Raw genomic sequence first — 20,269 nt, 5'->3', positions numbered from 1 at the left:
TACCTGTAGATTTTGGCTTGTAGCTCAGCCGCCACCTAGGGAAACCTACCAAACCTGTGCATTTCTGAAAACTAGAGACCTAGGGGAATCCAAGATGGGGTGACTTGTGTGGCTCGGACCAGGTTCTGTTACCCAGAATCCTTTGCAAATCTCAAAATTTGGCTAAAAAAACACATGTTCCTCACATTTCTGTGACAGAAAGTTCTGGAATCTGAGAGGAGCCACGAATTTCCTACCACCCAGCATTCCCCCACGTCTCCCGATAAAAATGATACCTCACTTGTGTGGGTAGACCTAGCGCCCGCGACAGGAAACACCCCAAAGCGCAACGTGGACACATCCAAATTTGTGAAGGAAAACAGAGGTGTTTTTTGCAAAGTGCCTACCTGTAGATTTTGGCCTCTAGCTCAGCCGCCACCTAGGGAAACCTACCAAACCTGTGCAATTCTGAAAACTAGAGACCTAGGGGAATCCAAGATGGGGTGACATGTGTGGCTCGGACCAGGTTCTGTTACCCAGAATCCTTTGCAAACCTCAAAATTTGGCTAAAAAAACACATGTTCCTCACATTTCTGTGGCAGAAAGTTCTGGAATCTGAGAGGAGCCACGAATTTCCTTCCAGCCAGCGTTCCCCCACGTCTCCCGATAAAAATGATACCTCACTTGTGTGGGTAGGCCTAGCGCCCGCGACAAGAAACGCCCCAAAGCGCAACGTGGACACAGCCAAATTGGTGAAGGAAAACAGAGGTGTTTTTTGCAAAGTGCCTACCTGTAGATTTTGGCCTGTAGCTCAGTTGCCACCTAGGGAAACCTACCAAACCTGTGCATTTCTGAAAACTAGAGACCTAGGGGAATCCAAGATGGGGTGACTTGTGTGGCTCGGACCAGGTTCTGTTACCCAGAATCCTTTGCAAACCTCAAAATTTGGCTAAAAAAACACATGTTCCTCACATTTCTGTGGCAGAAAGTTCTGGAATCTGAGAGGAGCCACGAATTTCCTTCCACCCAGCGTTCCCCCACGTCTCCCAATAAAAATGATACCTCACTTGTGTGGGTAGGCCTAGCGCCCGTGACAGGAAATGCCCCAAAGCGCAACGTGGACACAGCCAAATTGGTGAAGGAAAACAGAGGTGTTTTTTGCAAAGTGCCTACCTGTAGATTGTGGCCTGTAGCTCAGCCGCCACCTAGGGAAACCTACCAAACCTGTGCATTTCTGAAAACTAGAGACCTAGGGGAATCCAAGATGGGGTGACTTGTGTGGCTCGGACCAGGTTCTGTTACCCAGAATCCTTTGCAAACCTCAAAATTTGGCTAAAAAAACACATGTTCCTTACATTTCTGTGGCAGAAAGTTCTGGAATCTGAGAGGAGCCACGAATTTCCTTCCACCCAGCGTTCCCCCACGTCTCCCGATAAAAATGATACCTCACTTGTGTGGGTAGGCCTAGTGCCCGTGACAGGAAATGTCCCAAAGCGCAACGTGGACACAGCCAAATTGGTGAAGGAAAACAGAGGTGTTTTTTGCAAAGTGCCTACCTGTAGATTTTGGCTTGTAGCTCAGCCGCCACCTAGGGAAACCTACCAAACCTGTGCATTTCTGAAAACTAGAGACCTAGGGGAATCCAAGATGGGGTGACTTGTGTGGCTCGGACCAGGTTCTGTTACCCAGAATCCTTTGCAAATCTCAAAATTTGGCTAAAAAAACACATGTTCCTCACATTTCTGTGGCAGAAAGTTCTGGAATCTGAGAGGAGCCACGAATTTCCTACCACCCAGCATTCCCCCACGTCTCCCGATAAAAATGATACCTCACTTGTGTGGGTAGACCTAGCGCCCGCGACAGGAAACACCCCAAAGCGCAACGTGGACACATCCAAATTTGTGAAGGAAAACAGAGGTGTTTTTTGCAAAGTGCCTACCTGTAGATTTTGGCCTCTAGCTCAGCCGCCACCTAGGGAAACCTACCAAACCTGTGCAATTCTGAAAACTAGAGACCTAGGGGAATCCAAGATGGGGTGACTTGTGTGGCTCGGACCAGGTTCTGTTACCTAGAATCCTTTGCAAACCTCAAAATTTGGCTAAAAAAACACATGTTCCTCACATTTCTGTGGCAGAAAGTTCTGGAATCTGAGAGGAGCCACGAATTTCCTTCCAGCCAGCGTTCCCCCACGTCTCCCGATAAAAATGATACCTCACTTGTGTGGGTAGACCTAGCGCCCGCGACAGGAAACACCCCAAAGCGCAACGTGGACACATCCAAATTTGTGAAGGAAAACAGAGGTGTTTTTTGCAAAGTGCCTACCTGTAGATTTTGGCCTCTAGCTCAGCCGCCACCTAGGGAAACCTACCAAACCTGTGCAATTCTGAAAACTAGAGACCTAGGGGAATCCAAGATGGGGTGACTTGTGTGGCTCGGACCAGGTTCTGTTACCCAGAATCCTTTGCAAACCTCCAAATTTGGCTAAAAAAACACATGTTCCTCACATTTCTGTGGCAGAAAGTTCTGGAATCTGAGAGGAGCCACGAATTTCCTTCCAGCCAGCGTTCCCCCACGTCTCCCGATAAAAATGATACCTAACTTGTGTGGGTTGGCCTAGCGCCTGTGACAGGAAATGCCCCAAAGCGCAACGTGGACACAGCCAAATTGGTGAAGGAAAACAGAGGTGTTTTTTGCAAAGTGCCTACCTGCAGATTTTGGCCTGTAGCTCAGCCGCCACCTAGGGAAACCTACCAAACCTGTGCATTTCTAAAAAACTAGAGACCTAGGGGAATCCTAGATGGGGTGACTTGTGTGGCTCGGACCAGGTTCTGTTACCCAGAATCCTTTGCAAACCTCAAAATTTGGCTAAAAAAACACATGTTCCTTACATTTCTGTGGCAGAAAGTTCTGGAATCTGAGAGGAGCCACGAATTTCCTTCCACCCAGCGTTCCCCCACGTCTCCCGATAAAAATGATACCTCACTTGTGTGGGTAGGCCTAGCGCCCGTGACAGAAAAATGCCCCAAAGCGCAACGTGACACAGCCAAATTGGTGAAGGAAAACAGAGGTGTTTTTTGCAAAGTGCCTACCTGTAGATTTTGGCCTGTAGCTCAGCCGCCACCTAGGGAAACCTACCAAACCTGTGCATTTCTAAAAAACTAGAGACCTAGGGGAATCCTAGATGGGGTGACTTGTGTGGCTCGGACCAGGTTCTGTTACCCAGAATCCTTTGCAAACCTCAAAATTTGGCTAAAAAAACACATGTTCCTTACATTTCTGTGGCAGAAAGTTCTGGAATCTGAGAGGAGCCACGAATTTCCTTCCACCCAGCGTTCCCCCAAGTCTCCCGATAAAAATGATACCTCACTTGTGTGGGTAGGTCTAGCGCCCGTGAAAGGAAATGCCCCAAAGCGCAACGTGGACACAGCCAAATTGGTGAAGGAAAACAGAGGTGTTTTTGGCAAAGTGCCTACCTGTAGATTTTGGCCTCTAGCTCAGCCGCCACCTAGGGAAACCTACCAAACCTGTGTATTTCTGAAAACTAGAGACCTAGGGGAATCCAAGATGGGGTGACTTGTGTGGCTCGGACCAGGTTCTGTTACCCAGAATCCTTTGCAAACCTCAAAATTTGGCTAAAAAAACACATGTTCCTCACATTTCTGTGGCAGAAAGTTCTGGAATCTGAGAGGAGCCACGAATTTCCTTCCACCCAGCGTTCCCCCACGTCTCCCGATAAAAATGATACCTCACTTGTGTGGGTTGGCCTAGCGCCTGTGACAGGAAATGCCCCAAAGCGCAACGTGGACACAGCCAAATTGGTGAAGGAAAACAGAGGTGTTTTTTGCAAAGTGCCTACCTGCAGATTTTGGCCTGTAGCTCAGCCGCCACCTAGGGAAACCTACCAAACCTGTGCATTTCTAAAAAACTAGAGACCTAGGGGAATCCTAGATGGGGTGACTTGTGTGGCTCGGACCAGGTTCTGTTACCCAGAATCCTTTGCAAACCTCACAATTTGGCTAAAAAAACACATGTTCCTTACATTTCTGTGGCAGAAAGTTCTGGAATCTGAGAAGAGCCACGAATTTCCTTCCACCCAGCGTTCCCCCACGTCTCCCGATAAAAATGATACCTCACTTGTGTGGGTAGGCCTAGCGCCCGTGACAGAAAAATGCCCCAAAGCGCAACGTGGACACAGCCAAATTGGTGAAGGAAAACAGAGGTGTTTTTTGCAAAGTGCCTACCTGTAGATTTTGGCCTGTAGCTCAGCCGCCACCTAGGGAAACCTACCAAACCTGTGCATTTCTAAAAAACTAGAGACCTAAGGGAATACTAGATGGGGTGACTTGTGTGGCTCGGACCAGGTTCTGTTACCCAGAATCCTTTGCAAACCTCAAGATTTGGCTAAAAAAACACATGTTCCTTACATTTCTGTGGCAGAAAGTTCTGGAATCTGAGAGGACCCACGAATTTCCTTCCACCCAGCGTTCCCCCAAGTCTCCCGATAAAAATGATACCTCACTTGTGTGGGTAGGTCTAGCGCCCGTGACAGGAAATGCCCCAAAGCGCAACGTGGACACAGCCAAATTGGTGAAGGAAAACAGAGGTGTTTTTTGCAAAGTGCCTACCTGTAGATTTTGGCCTGTAGCTCAGCCGCCACCTAGGGAAACCTACCAAACCTGTGTATTTCTGAAAACTAGAGACCTAGGGGAATCCAAGATGGGGTGACTTGTGTGGCTCGGACCAGGTTCTGTTACCCAGAATCCTTTGCAAACCTCAAAATTTGGCTAAAAAAACACATGTTCCTCACATTTCTGTGGCAGAAAGTTCTGGAATCTGAGAGGAGCCACGAATTTCCTTCCACCCAGCGTTCCCCCACGTCTCCCGATAAAAATGATACCTCACTTGTGTGGGTAGGACTAGCGCCCGTGACAGGAAATGCCCCAAAGCGCAACGTGGACACAGCCAAATTGGTGAAGGAAAACAGAGGTGTTTTTTGCAAAGTGCCTACCTGTAGATTTTGGCCTGTAGCTCAGCCGCCACCTAGGGAAACCTACCAAACCTGTGCATTTCTGAAAACTAGAGACCTAGGGGAATCCAAGATGGGGTGACTTGTGTGGCTCGGACCAGGTTCTGTTACCCAGAATCCTTTGCAAACCTCAAAATTTGGCTAAAAAAACACATGTTCCTTACATTTCTGTGGCAGAAAGTTCTGGAATCTGAGAGGAGCCACGAATTTCCTTCCACCCAGCGTTCCCCCACGTCTCCCGATAAAAATGATACCTCACTTGTGTGGGTAGGCCTAGCGCCCGTGACAGGAAATGCCCCAAAGCGCAACGTGGACACAGCCAAATTGGTGAAGTAAAACAGAGGTGTTTTTTGCAATGTGCCTACCTGTAGATTTTGGCCTGTAGCTCAGCCGCCACCTAGGGAAACCTACCAATCCTGTGCATTTCTGAAAACTAGAGACCTAGGGGAATCCAAGATGGGGTGACTTGTGTGGCTCGGACCAGGTTCTGTTACCCAGAATCCTTTGCAAACCTCAAAATGTGGCTAAAAAAACACATGTTCCTTACATTTCTGTGGCAGAAAGTTCTGGAATCTGAGAGCAGCCACGAATTTCCTTCCACCCAGCGTTCCCCCAAGTCTCCCGATAAAAATGATACCTCACTTGTGTGGGTAGGCCTAGCGCCCGTGACAGGAAATGCCCCAAAGCGCAACGTGGACACAGCCAAATTGGTGAAGGAAAACAGAGGTGTTTTTTGCAAAGTGCCTACCTGTAGATTTTGGCCTGTAGCTCAGTCGCCACCTAGGGAAACCTACCAAACCTGTGCATTTCTGAAAACTAGAGACCTAGGGGAATCCAAGATGGGGTGACTTGTGTGGCTCGGACCAGGTTCTGTTACCCAGAATCCTTTGCAAACCTCAAAATTTGGCTAAAAAAACACATGTTCCTCACATTTCTGTGGCAGAAAGTTCTGGAATCTGAGAGGAGCCACGAATTTCCTTCCACCCAGCGTTCCCCCACGTCTCCCGATAAAAATGATACCTCACTTGTGTGGGTAGGCCTAGCGCCCGTGACAGGAAATGCCCCAAAGCGCAACGTGGACACAGCCAAATTGGTGAAGGAAAACAGAGGTGTTTTTTGCAAAGTGCCTACCTGTAGATTTTGGCTTGTAGCTCAGCCGCCACCTAGGGAAACCTACCAAACCTGTGCATTTCTGAAAACTAGAGACCTAGGGGAATCCAAGATGGGGTGACTTGTGTGGCTCGGACCAGGTTCTGTTACCCAGAATCCTTTGCAAATCTCAAAATTTGGCTAAAAAAACACATGTTCCTCACATTTCTGTGACAGAAAGTTCTGGAATCTGAGAGGAGCCACGAATTTCCTACCACCCAGCATTCCCCCACGTCTCCCGATAAAAATGATACCTCACTTGTGTGGGTAGACCTAGCGCCCGCGACAGGAAACACCCCAAAGCGCAACGTGGACACATCCAAATTTGTGAAGGAAAACAGAGGTGTTTTTTGCAAAGTGCCTACCTGTAGATTTTGGCCTCTAGCTCAGCCGCCACCTAGGGAAACCTACCAAACCTGTGCAATTCTGAAAACTAGAGACCTAGGGGAATCCAAGATGGGGTGACATGTGTGGCTCGGACCAGGTTCTGTTACCCAGAATCCTTTGCAAACCTCAAAATTTGGCTAAAAAAACACATGTTCCTCACATTTCTGTGGCAGAAAGTTCTGGAATCTGAGAGGAGCCACGAATTTCCTTCCAGCCAGCGTTCCCCCACGTCTCCCGATAAAAATGATACCTCACTTGTGTGGGTAGGCCTAGCGCCCGCGACAAGAAACGCCCCAAAGCGCAACGTGGACACAGCCAAATTGGTGAAGGAAAACAGAGGTGTTTTTTGCAAAGTGCCTACCTGTAGATTTTGGCCTGTAGCTCAGTTGCCACCTAGGGAAACCTACCAAACCTGTGCATTTCTGAAAACTAGAGACCTAGGGGAATCCAAGATGGGGTGACTTGTGTGGCTCGGACCAGGTTCTGTTACCCAGAATCCTTTGCAAACCTCAAAATTTGGCTAAAAAAACACATGTTCCTCACATTTCTGTGGCAGAAAGTTCTGGAATCTGAGAGGAGCCACGAATTTCCTTCCACCCAGCGTTCCCCCACGTCTCCCAATAAAAATGATACCTCACTTGTGTGGGTAGGCCTAGCGCCCGTGACAGGAAATGCCCCAAAGCGCAACGTGGACACAGCCAAATTGGTGAAGGAAAACAGAGGTGTTTTTTGCAAAGTGCCTACCTGTAGATTGTGGCCTGTAGCTCAGCCGCCACCTAGGGAAACCTACCAAACCTGTGCATTTCTGAAAACTAGAGACCTAGGGGAATCCAAGATGGGGTGACTTGTGTGGCTCGGACCAGGTTCTGTTACCCAGAATCCTTTGCAAACCTCAAAATTTGGCTAAAAAAACACATGTTCCTTACATTTCTGTGGCAGAAAGTTCTGGAATCTGAGAGGAGCCACGAATTTCCTTCCACCCAGCGTTCCCCCACGTCTCCCGATAAAAATGATACCTCACTTGTGTGGGTAGGCCTAGTGCCCGTGACAGGAAATGTCCCAAAGCGCAACGTGGACACAGCCAAATTGGTGAAGGAAAACAGAGGTGTTTTTTGCAAAGTGCCTACCTGTAGATTTTGGCTTGTAGCTCAGCCGCCACCTAGGGAAACCTACCAAACCTGTGCATTTCTGAAAACTAGAGACCTAGGGGAATCCAAGATGGGGTGACTTGTGTGGCTCGGACCAGGTTCTGTTACCCAGAATCCTTTGCAAATCTCAAAATTTGGCTAAAAAAACACATGTTCCTCACATTTCTGTGGCAGAAAGTTCTGGAATCTGAGAGGAGCCACGAATTTCCTACCACCCAGCATTCCCCCACGTCTCCCGATAAAAATGATACCTCACTTGTGTGGGTAGACCTAGCGCCCGCGACAGGAAACACCCCAAAGCGCAACGTGGACACATCCAAATTTGTGAAGGAAAACAGAGGTGTTTTTTGCAAAGTGCCTACCTGTAGATTTTGGCCTCTAGCTCAGCCGCCACCTAGGGAAACCTACCAAACCTGTGCAATTCTGAAAACTAGAGACCTAGGGGAATCCAAGATGGGGTGACTTGTGTGGCTCGGACCAGGTTCTGTTACCCAGAATCCTTTGCAAACCTCAAAATTTGGCTAAAAAAACACATGTTCCTCACATTTCTGTGGCAGAAAGTTCTGGAATCTGAGAGGAGCCACGAATTTCCTTCCAGCCAGCGTTCCCCCACGTCTCCCGATAAAAATGATACCTCACTTGTGTGGGTAGACCTAGCGCCCGCGACAGGAAACACCCCAAAGCGCAACGTGGACACATCCAAATTTGTGAAGGAAAACAGAGGTGTTTTTTGCAAAGTGCCTACCTGTAGATTTTGGCCTCTAGCTCAGCCGCCACCTAGGGAAACCTACCAAACCTGTGCAATTCTGAAAACTAGAGACCTAGGGGAATCCAAGATGGGGTGACTTGTGTGGCTCGGACCAGGTTCTGTTACCCAGAATCCTTTGCAAACCTCCAAATTTGGCTAAAAAAACACATGTTCCTCACATTTCTGTGGCAGAAAGTTCTGGAATCTGAGAGGAGCCACGAATTTCCTTCCAGCCAGCGTTCCCCCACGTCTCCCGATAAAAATGATACCTCACTTGTGTGGGTAGGCCTAGCGCCCGCGACAGGAAACGCCCCAAAGCGCAACGTGGACACATCCAAATTTGTGAAGGAAAACAGAGGTGTTTTTTGCAAAGTGCCTACCTGTAGATTTTGGCCTCTAGCTCAGCCGCCACCTAGGGAAACCTACCAAACCTGTGCATTTCTGAAAACTAGAGAACTAGGGGAATCCAAGATGGGGTGACTTGTGAGGCTCGGACCAGGTTCTGTTACCCAGAATCCTTTGCAAACCTCAAAATTTGGCTAAAAAAACACATGTTCCTTACATTTCTGTGGCAGAAAGTTCTGGAATCTGAGAGGAGCCACGAATTTCCTTCCACCCAGCGTTCCCCCACGTCTCCCGATAAAAATGATACCTCACTTGTGTGGGTAGGCCTAGCGCCCGTGACAGGAAATGCCCCAAAGCGCAACGTGGACTCAGCCAAATTGGTGAAGGAAAACAGAGGTGTTTTTTGCAAAGTGCCTACCTGTAGATTTTGGCCTGTAGCTCAGCCGCCACCTAGGGAAACCTACCAAACCTGTGTATTTCTGAAAACTAGAGACCTAGGGGAATCCAAGATGGGGTGACTTGTGTGGCTCGGACCAGGTTCTGTTACCCAGAATCCTTTGCAAACCTCAAAATTTGGCTAAAAAAACACATGTTCCTCACATTTCTGTGGCAGAAAGTTCTGGAATCTGAGAGGAGCCACGAATTTCCTTCCACCCAGCGTTCCCCCACGTCTCCCGATAAAAATGATACCTCACTTGTGTGGGTTGGCCTAGCGCCTGTGACAGGAAATGCCCCAAAGCGCAACGTGGACACAGCCAAATTGGTGAAGGAAAACAGAGGTGTTTTTTGCAAAGTGCCTACCTGCAGATTTTGGCCTGTAGCTCAGCCGCCACCTAGGGAAACCTACCAAACCTGTGCATTTCTAAAAAACTAGAGACCTAGGGGAATCCTAGATGGGGTGACTTGTGTGGCTCGGACCAGGTTCTGTTACCCAGAATCCTTTGCAAACCTCACAATTTGGCTAAAAAAACACATGTTCCTTACATTTCTGTGGCAGAAAGTTCTGGAATCTGAGAAGAGCCACGAATTTCCTTCCACCCAGCGTTCCCCCACGTCTCCCGATAAAAATGATACCTCACTTGTGTGGGTAGGCCTAGCGCCCGTGACAGAAAAATGCCCCAAAGCGCAACGTGGACACAGCCAAATTGGTGAAGGAAAACAGAGGTGTTTTTTGCAAAGTGCCTACCTGTAGATTTTGGCCTGTAGCTCAGCCGCCACCTAGGGAAACCTACCAAACCTGTGCATTTCTAAAAAACTAGAGACCTAAGGGAATACTAGATGGGGTGACTTGTGTGGCTCGGACCAGGTTCTGTTACCCAGAATCCTTTGCAAACCTCAAGATTTGGCTAAAAAAACACATGTTCCTTACATTTCTGTGGCAGAAAGTTCTGGAATCTGAGAGGACCCACGAATTTCCTTCCACCCAGCGTTCCCCCAAGTCTCCCGATAAAAATGATACCTCACTTGTGTGGGTAGGTCTAGCGCCCGTGACAGGAAATGCCCCAAAGCGCAACGTGGACACAGCCAAATTGGTGAAGGAAAACAGAGGTGTTTTTTGCAAAGTGCCTACCTGTAGATTTTGGCCTGTAGCTCAGCCGCCACCTAGGGAAACCTACCAAACCTGTGTATTTCTGAAAACTAGAGACCTAGGGGAATCCAAGATGGGGTGACTTGTGTGGCTCGGACCAGGTTCTGTTACCCAGAATCCTTTGCAAACCTCAAAATTTGGCTAAAAAAACACATGTTCCTCACATTTCTGTGGCAGAAAGTTCTGGAATCTGAGAGGAGCCACGAATTTCCTTCCACCCAGCGTTCCCCCACGTCTCCCGATAAAAATGATACCTCACTTGTGTGGGTAGGACTAGCGCCCGTGACAGGAAATGCCCCAAAGCGCAACGTGGACACAGCCAAATTGGTGAAGGAAAACAGAGGTGTTTTTTGCAAAGTGCCTACCTGTAGATTTTGGCCTGTAGCTCAGCCGCCACCTAGGGAAACCTACCAAACCTGTGCATTTCTGAAAACTAGAGACCTAGGGGAATCCAAGATGGGGTGACTTGTGTGGCTCGGACCAGGTTCTGTTACCCAGAATCCTTTGCAAACCTCAAAATTTGGCTAAAAAAACACATGTTCCTTACATTTCTGTGGCAGAAAGTTCTGGAATCTGAGAGGAGCCACGAATTTCCTTCCACCCAGCGTTCCCCCACGTCTCCCGATAAAAATGATACCTCACTTGTGTGGGTAGGCCTAGCGCCCGTGACAGGAAATGCCCCAAAGCGCAACGTGGACACAGCCAAATTGGTGAAGTAAAACAGAGGTGTTTTTTGCAATGTGCCTACCTGTAGATTTTGGCCTGTAGCTCAGCCGCCACCTAGGGAAACCTACCAATCCTGTGCATTTCTGAAAACTAGAGACCTAGGGGAATCCAAGATGGGGTGACTTGTGTGGCTCGGACCAGGTTCTGTTACCCAGAATCCTTTGCAAACCTCAAAATGTGGCTAAAAAAACACATGTTCCTTACATTTCTGTGGCAGAAAGTTCTGGAATCTGAGAGCAGCCACGAATTTCCTTCCACCCAGCGTTCCCCCAAGTCTCCCGATAAAAATGATACCTCACTTGTGTGGGTAGGCCTAGCGCCCGTGACAGGAAATGCCCCAAAGCGCAACGTGGACACAGCCAAATTGGTGAAGGAAAACAGAGGTGTTTTTTGCAAAGTGCCTACCTGTAGATTTTGGCCTGTAGCTCAGTCGCCACCTAGGGAAACCTACCAAACCTGTGCATTTCTGAAAACTAGAGACCTAGGGGAATCCAAGATGGGGTGACTTGTGTGGCTCGGACCAGGTTCTGTTACCCAGAATCCTTTGCAAACCTCAAAATTTGGCTAAAAAAACACATGTTCCTCACATTTCTGTGGCAGAAAGTTCTGGAATCTGAGAGGAGCCACGAATTTCCTTCCACCCAGCGTTCCCCCACGTCTCCCGATAAAAATGATACCTCACTTGTGTGGGTAGGCCTAGCGCCCGTGACAGGAAATGCCCCAAAGCGCAACGTGGACACAGCCAAATTGGTGAAGGAAAACAGAGGTGTTTTTTGCAAAGTGCCTACCTGTAGATTTTGGCTTGTAGCTCAGCCGCCACCTAGGGAAACCTACCAAACCTGTGCATTTCTGAAAACTAGAGACCTAGGGGAATCCAAGATGGGGTGACTTGTGTGGCTCGGACCAGGTTCTGTTACCCAGAATCCTTTGCAAATCTCAAAATTTGGCTAAAAAAACACATGTTCCTCACATTTCTGTGACAGAAAGTTCTGGAATCTGAGAGGAGCCACGAATTTCCTACCACCCAGCATTCCCCCACGTCTCCCGATAAAAATGATACCTCACTTGTGTGGGTAGACCTAGCGCCCGCGACAGGAAACACCCCAAAGCGCAACGTGGACACATCCAAATTTGTGAAGGAAAACAGAGGTGTTTTTTGCAAAGTGCCTACCTGTAGATTTTGGCCTCTAGCTCAGCCGCCACCTAGGGAAACCTACCAAACCTGTGCAATTCTGAAAACTAGAGACCTAGGGGAATCCAAGATGGGGTGACATGTGTGGCTCGGACCAGGTTCTGTTACCCAGAATCCTTTGCAAACCTCAAAATTTGGCTAAAAAAACACATGTTCCTCACATTTCTGTGGCAGAAAGTTCTGGAATCTGAGAGGAGCCACGAATTTCCTTCCAGCCAGCGTTCCCCCACGTCTCCCGATAAAAATGATACCTCACTTGTGTGGGTAGGCCTAGCGCCCGCGACAAGAAACGCCCCAAAGCGCAACGTGGACACAGCCAAATTGGTGAAGGAAAACAGAGGTGTTTTTTGCAAAGTGCCTACCTGTAGATTTTGGCCTGTAGCTCAGTTGCCACCTAGGGAAACCTACCAAACCTGTGCATTTCTGAAAACTAGAGACCTAGGGGAATCCAAGATGGGGTGACTTGTGTGGCTCGGACCAGGTTCTGTTACCCAGAATCCTTTGCAAACCTCAAAATTTGGCTAAAAAAACACATGTTCCTCACATTTCTGTGGCAGAAAGTTCTGGAATCTGAGAGGAGCCACGAATTTCCTTCCACCCAGCGTTCCCCCACGTCTCCCAATAAAAATGATACCTCACTTGTGTGGGTAGGCCTAGCGCCCGTGACAGGAAATGCCCCAAAGCGCAACGTGGACACAGCCAAATTGGTGAAGGAAAACAGAGGTGTTTTTTGCAAAGTGCCTACCTGTAGATTGTGGCCTGTAGCTCAGCCGCCACCTAGGGAAACCTACCAAACCTGTGCATTTCTGAAAACTAGAGACCTAGGGGAATCCAAGATGGGGTGACTTGTGTGGCTCGGACCAGGTTCTGTTACCCAGAATCCTTTGCAAACCTCAAAATTTGGCTAAAAAAACACATGTTCCTTACATTTCTGTGGCAGAAAGTTCTGGAATCTGAGAGGAGCCACGAATTTCCTTCCACCCAGCGTTCCCCCACGTCTCCCGATAAAAATGATACCTCACTTGTGTGGGTAGGCCTAGTGCCCGTGACAGGAAATGTCCCAAAGCGCAACGTGGACACAGCCAAATTGGTGAAGGAAAACAGAGGTGTTTTTTGCAAAGTGCCTACCTGTAGATTTTGGCTTGTAGCTCAGCCGCCACCTAGGGAAACCTACCAAACCTGTGCATTTCTGAAAACTAGAGACCTAGGGGAATCCAAGATGGGGTGACTTGTGTGGCTCGGACCAGGTTCTGTTACCCAGAATCCTTTGCAAATCTCAAAATTTGGCTAAAAAAACACATGTTCCTCACATTTCTGTGGCAGAAAGTTCTGGAATCTGAGAGGAGCCACGAATTTCCTACCACCCAGCATTCCCCCACGTCTCCCGATAAAAATGATACCTCACTTGTGTGGGTAGACCTAGCGCCCGCGACAGGAAACACCCCAAAGCGCAACGTGGACACATCCAAATTTGTGAAGGAAAACAGAGGTGTTTTTTGCAAAGTGCCTACCTGTAGATTTTGGCCTCTAGCTCAGCCGCCACCTAGGGAAACCTACCAAACCTGTGCAATTCTGAAAACTAGAGACCTAGGGGAATCCAAGATGGGGTGACTTGTGTGGCTCGGACCAGGTTCTGTTACCCAGAATCCTTTGCAAACCTCAAAATTTGGATAAAAAAACACATGTTCCTCACATTTCTGTGGCAGAAAGTTCTGGAATCTGAGAGGAGCCACGAATTTCCTTCCAGCCAGCGTTCCCCCACGTCTCCCGATAAAAATGATACCTCACTTGTGTGGGTAGACCTAGCGCCCGCGACAGGAAACACCCCAAAGCGCAACGTGGACACATCCAAATTTGTGAAGGAAAACAGAGGTGTTTTTTGCAAAGTGCCTACCTGTAGATTTTGGCCTCTAGCTCAGCCGCCACCTAGGGAAACCTACCAAACCTGTGCAATTCTGAAAACTAGAGACCTAGGGGAATCCAAGATGGGGTGACTTGTGTGGCTCGGACCAGGTTCTGTTACCCAGAATCCTTTGCAAACCTCCAAATTTGGCTAAAAAAACACATGTTCCTCACATTTCTGTGGCAGAAAGTTCTGGAATCTGAGAGGAGCCACGAATTTCCTTCCAGCCAGCGTTCCCCCACGTCTCCCGATAAAAATGATACCTCACTTGTGTGGGTAGGCCTAGCGCCCGCGACAGGAAACGCCCCAAAGCGCAACGTGGACACATCCAAATTTGTGAAGGAAAACAGAGGTGTTTTTTGCAAAGTGCCTACCTGTAGATTTTGGCCTCTAGCTCAGCCGCCACCTAGGGAAACCTACCAAACCTGTGCATTTCTGAAAACTAGAGAACTAGGGGAATCCAAGATGGGGTGACTTGTGAGGCTCGGACCAGGTTCTGTTACCCAGAATCCTTTGCAAACCTCAAAATTTGGCTAAAAAAACACATGTTCCTTACATTTCTGTGGCAGAAAGTTCTGGAATCTGAGAGGAGCCACGAATTTCCTTCCACCCAGCGTTCCCCCACGTCTCCCGATAAAAATGATACCTCACTTGTGTGGGTAGGCCTAGCGCCCGTGACAGGAAATGCCCCAAAGCGCAACGTGGACTCAGCCAAATTGGAGAAGGAAAACAGAGGTGTTTTTTGCAAAGTGCCTACCTGTAGATTTTGGCCTGCAGCTCAGCCGCCACCTAGGGAAACCTACCAAACCTGTGCATTTCTGAAAACTAGAGACCTAGGGGAATGCAAGATGGGGTGACTTGTGTGGCTCGGACCAGGTTCTGTTACCCAGAATCCTTTGCAAACCTCAAAATTTGGCTAAAAAAACACATGTTCCTCACATTTCTGTGGCAGAAAGTTCTGGAATCTGAGAGGAGCCACGAATTTCCTTCCACCCAGCGTTTCCCCACGTCTCCCGATAAAAATGATACCTCACTTGTGTGGGTAGGCCTAGCGCCCGTGACAGGAAATGCCCCAAAGCGCAACGTGGACACAGCCAAATTGGTGAAGGAAAACAGAGGTGTTTTTTGCAAAGTGCCTACCTGTAGATTTTGGCCTGTAGCTCAGCCGCCACCTAGGGAAACCTACCAAACCTGTGCATTTCTGAAAACTAGAGACCTAGGGGAATCCAAGATGGGGTGACTTGTGTGGCTCGGACCAGGTTCTGTTACCCAGAATCCTTTGCAAACCTCAAAATGTGGCTAAAAAAACACATGTTCCTTACATTTCTGTGGCAGAAAGTTCTGGAATCTGAGAGCAGCCACGAATTTCCTTCCACCCAGCGTTCCCCCAAGTCTCCCGATAAAAATGATACCTCACTTGTGTGGGTAGGCCTAGCGCCCGTGACAGGAAATGCCCCAAAGCGCAACGTGGACACAGCCAAATTGGTGAAGGAAAACAGAGGTGTTTTTTGCAATGTGCCTACCTGTAGATTTTGGCCTGTAGCTCAGCCGCCACCTAGGGAAACCTACCAATCCTGTGCATTTCTGAAAACTAGAGACCTAGGGGAATCCAAGATGGGGTGACTTGTGTGGCTCGGACCAGGTTCTGTTACCCAGAATCCTTTGCAAACCTCAAAATGTGGCTAAAAAAACACATGTTCCTTACATTTCTGTGGCAGAAAGTTCTGGAATCTGAGAGCAGCCACGAATTTCCTTCCACCCAGCGTTCCCCCAAGTCTCCCGATAAAAATGATACCTCACTTGTGTGGGTAGGCCTAGCGCCCGTGACAGGAAATGCCCCAAAGCGCAACGTGGACACAGCCAAATTGGTGAAGGAAAACAGAGGTGTTTTTTGCAAAGTGCCTACCTGTAGATTTTGGCCTGTAGCTCAGTCGCCACCTAGGGAAACCTACCAAACCTGTGCATTTCTGAAAACTAGAGACCTAGGGGAATCCAAGATGGGGTGACTTGTGTGGCTCGGACCAGGTTCTGTTACCCAGAATCCTTTGCAAACCTCAAAATTTGGCTAAAAAAACACATGTTCCTCACATTTCTGTGGCAGAAAGTTCTGGAATCTGAGAGGAGCCACGAATTTCCTTCCACCCAGCGTTCCCCCACGTCTCCCGATAAAAATGATACCTCACTTGTGTGGGTAGGCCTAGCGCCCGTGACAGGAAATGCCCCAAAGCGCAACGTGGACACAGCCAAATTGGTGAAGGAAAACAGAGGTGTTTTTTGCAAAGTGCCTACCTGTCGATTGTGGCCTGTAGCTCAGCCGCCACCTAGGGAAACCTACCAAACCTGTGCATTTCTGAAAACTAGAGGCCTAGGGGAATCCAAGATGGGGTGACTTGTGTGGCTCGGACCAGGTTCTGTTACCCAGAATCCTTTGCAAACCTCAAAATTTGGCTAAAAAAACACATGTTCCTTACATTTCTGTGGCAGAAAGTTCTGGAATCTGAGAGGAGCCACGAATTTCCTTCCACCCAGCGTTCCCCCACGTCTCCCGATAAAAATGATACCTCACTTGTGTGGGTAGGCCTAGTGCCCGTGACAGGAAATGTCCCAAAGCGCAACGTGGACACAGCCAAATTGGTGAAGGAAAACAGAGGTGTTTTTTGCAAAGTGCCTACCTGTAGATTTTGGCTTGTAGCTCAGCCGCCACCTAGGGAAACCTACCAAACCTGTGCATTTCTGAAAACTAGAGACCTAGGGGAATCCAAGATGGGGTGACTTGTGTGGCTCGGACCAGGTTCTGTTACCCAGAATCCTTTGCAAATCTCAAAATTTGGCTAAAAAAACACATGTTCCTCACATTTCTGTGACAGAAAGTTCTGGAATCTGAGAGGAGCCACGAATTTCCTACCACCCAGCATTCCCCCACGTCTCCCGATAAAAATGATACCTCACTTGTGTGTGTAGACCTAGCGCCCGCGACAGGAAACACCGCAAAGCGCAACGTGGACACATCCAAATTTGTGAAGGAAAACAGAGGTGTTTTTTGCAAAGTGCCTACCTGTAGATTTTGGCCTCTAGCTCAGCCGCCACCTAGGGAAACCTACCAAACCTGTGCAATTCTGAAAACTAGAGACCTAGGGGAATCCAAGATGGGGTGACATGTGTGGCTCGGACCAGGTTCTGTTACCCAGAATCCTTTGCAAACCTCAAAATTTGGCTAAAAAAACACATGTTCCTCACATTTCTGTGGCAGAAAGTTCTGGAATCTGAGAGGAGCCACGAATTTCCTTCCAGCCAACGTTCCCCCACGTCTCCCGATAAAAATGATACCTCACTTGTGTGGGTAGACCTAGCGCCCGCGACAGGAAACACCCCAAAGCGCAACGTGGACACATCCAAATTTGTGAAGGAAAACAGAGGTGTTTTTTGCAAAGTGCCTACCTGTAGATTTTGGCCTCTAGCTCAGCCGCCACCTAGGGAAACCTACCAAACCTGTGCAATTCTGAAAACTAGAGCCCTAGGGGAATCCAAGATGGGGTGACTTGTGTGGCTCGGACCAGGTTCTGTTACCCAGAATCCTTTGCAAACCTCAAAATTTGGCTAAAAAAACACATGTTCCTCACATTTCTGTGGCAGAAAGTTCTGGAATCTGAGAGGAGCCACGAATTTCCTTCCAGCCAGCGTTCCCCCACGTCTCCCGATAAAAATGATACCTCACTTGTGTGGGTAGGCCTAGCGCCCGCGACAGGAAACGCCCCAAAGCGCAACGTGGACACAGCCAAATTGGTGAAGGAAAACAGAGGTGTTTTTTGCAAAGTGCCTACCTGTAGATTTTGGCCTCTAGCTCAGCCGCCACCTAGGGAAACCTACCAAACCTGTGCAATTCTGAAAACTAGAGACGTAGGGGAATCCAAGATGGGGTGACTTGTGTGGCTCGGACCAGGTTCTGTTACCCAGAATCCTTTGCAAACCTCAAAATTTGGCTAAAAAAACACATGTTCCTCACATTTCTGTGGCAGAAAGTTCTGGAATCTGAGAGGAGCCACGAATTTCCTTCCAGCCAGCGTTCCCCCACGTCTCCCGATAAAAATGATACCTCACTTGTGTGGGTAGGCCTAGCGCCCGCGACAGGAAACGCCCCAAAGCGCAACGTGGACACAGCCAAATTGGTGAAGGAAAACAGAGGTGTTTTTTGCAAAGTGCCTACCTGTAGATTTTGGCCTGTAGCTCAGTCGCCACCTAGGGAAACCTACCAAACCTGTGCATTTCTGAAAACTAGAGACCTAGGGGAATCCAAGATGGGGTGACTTGTGTGGCTCGGACCAGGTTCTGTTACCCAGAATCCTTTGCAAACCTCAAAATTTGGCTAAAAAAACACATGTTCCTCACATTTCTGTGGCAGAAAGTTCTGGAATCTGAGAGGAGCCACGAATTTCCTTCCACCCAGCGTTCCCCCACGTCTCCCAATAAAAATGATACCTCACTTGTGTGGGTAGGCCTAGCGCCCGTGACAGGAAATGCCCCAAAGCGCAACGTGGACACAGCCAAATTGGTGAAGGAAAACAGAGGTGTTTTTTGCAAAGTGCCTACCTGTAGATTGTGGCCTGTAGCTCAGCCGCCACCTAGGGAAACCTACCAAACCTGTGCATTTCTGAAAACTAGAGACCTAGGGGAATCCAAGATGGGGTGACTTGTGTGGCTCGGACCAGGTTCTGTTACCCAGAATCCTTTGCAAACCTCAAAATTTGGCTAAAAAAACACATGTTCCTTACATTTCTGTGGCAGAAAGTTCTGGAATCTGAGAGGAGCCACGAATTTCCTTCCACCCAGCGTTCCCCCACGTCTCCCGATAAAAATGATACCTCACTTGTGTGGGTAGGCCTAGTGCCCGTGACAGGAAATGTCCCAAAGCGCAACGTGGACACAGCCAAATTGGTGAAGGAAAACAGAGGTGTTTTTTGCAAAGTGCCTACCTGTAGATTTTGGCTTGTAGCTCAGCCGCCACCTAGGGAAACCTACCAAACCTGTGCATTTCTGAAAACTAGAGACCTAGGGGAATCCAAGATGGGGTGACTTGTGTGGCTCGGACCAGGTTCTGTTACCCAGAATCCTTTGCAAATCTCAAAATTTGGCTAAAAAAACACATGTTCCTCACATTTCTGTGGCAGAAAGTTCTGGAATCTGAGAGGAGCCACGAATTTCCTACCACCCAGCATTCCCCCACGTCTCCCGATAAAAATGATACCTCACTTGTGTGGGTAGACCTAGCGCCCGCGACAGGAAACACCCCAAAGCGCAACGTGGACACATCCAAATTTGTGAAGGAAAACAGAGGAGTTTTTTGCAAAGTGCCTACCTGTAGATTTTGGCCTCTAGCTCAGCCGCCACCTAGGGAAACCTACCAAACCTGTGCAATTCTGAAAACTAGAGACCTAGGGGAATCCAAGATGGGGTGACTTGTGTGGCTCGGACCAGGTTCTGTTACCCAGAATCCTTTGCAAACCTCAAAATTTGGCTAAAAAAACACATGTTCCTCACATTTCTGTGGCAGAAAGTTCTGGAATCTGAGAGGAGCCACGAATTTCCTTCCAGCCAGCGTTCCCCCACGTCTCCCGATAAAAATGATACCTCACTTGTGTGGGTAGACCTAGCGCCCGTGACAGGAAACACCCCAAAGCGCAACGTGGACACATCCAAATTTGTGAAGGAAAACAGAGGTGTTTTTTGCAAAGTGCCTACCTGTAGATTTTGGCCTCTAGCTCAGCCGCCACCTAGGGAAACCTACCAAACCTGTGCAATTCTGAAAACTAGAGACCTAGGGGAATCCAAGATGGGGTGACTTGTGTGGCTCGGACCAGGTTCTGTTACCCAGAATCCTTTGCAAACCTCAAAATTTGGCTAAAAAAACACATGTTCCTCACATTTCTGTGGCAGAAAGTTCTGGAATCTGAGAGGAGCCACGAATTTCCTTCCAGCCAGCGTTCCCCCACGTCTCCCGATAAAAATGATACCTCACTTGTGTGGGTAGGCCTAGCGCCCGCGACAGGAAACGCCCCAAAGCGCAACGTGGACACATCCAAA

The sequence above is a fragment of the Pleurodeles waltl genome, chromosome 7 (genome assembly GCF_031143425.1).
Source record: "Pleurodeles waltl isolate 20211129_DDA chromosome 7, aPleWal1.hap1.20221129, whole genome shotgun sequence".
NCBI lineage: Eukaryota > Metazoa > Chordata > Amphibia > Caudata > Salamandridae > Pleurodeles > Pleurodeles waltl.
This window is presented reverse-complemented; position numbering follows the sequence as displayed.